Below are 412 nucleotides of genomic sequence, written 5' to 3'. Positions count from 1 at the left end.
GTGAATCCCGGAAGCGAACTCTACTTGATGACGCCACAACCGAAGGTTAACTCGGCAACGCGACGATCCGCGTTCCGATGCGACGGCACAAGGCTCGGCGACACAATTATAGCAAGCGTGCCTACGCGACGCGATACTAAACGGTAACGCAATTACAATAAGCGTCGTTACGCGACATGACGAGACTCGACAACGCGACTCTTCTACGCGTTCCTACGCGACTCTACTCTACTCGGAAATCGGAAGTGACTCCCCTGTGGTGAGAGGAACGAGCGCGACTCGGCCCTCGATTCTCTCTGAACGGCTCTAATTTACCTCAACTCGGCGAGGAATATTATTCCCCTTACTCTGACTCTTGAAACGCGACTGCTAATGATCTCCAAGGCTCGGAAGGATGGCACGTGGCTCGCGG

The sequence above is a fragment of the Trachymyrmex cornetzi genome, unplaced genomic scaffold (assembly GCF_001594075.2).
Source record: "Trachymyrmex cornetzi isolate Tcor2-1 unplaced genomic scaffold, Tcor1.1 scaffold144, whole genome shotgun sequence".
NCBI lineage: Eukaryota > Metazoa > Arthropoda > Insecta > Hymenoptera > Formicidae > Trachymyrmex > Trachymyrmex cornetzi.
The sequence above is the reverse complement of the archived record's forward strand: the minus strand, read 5'-3'. Positions refer to the sequence as shown.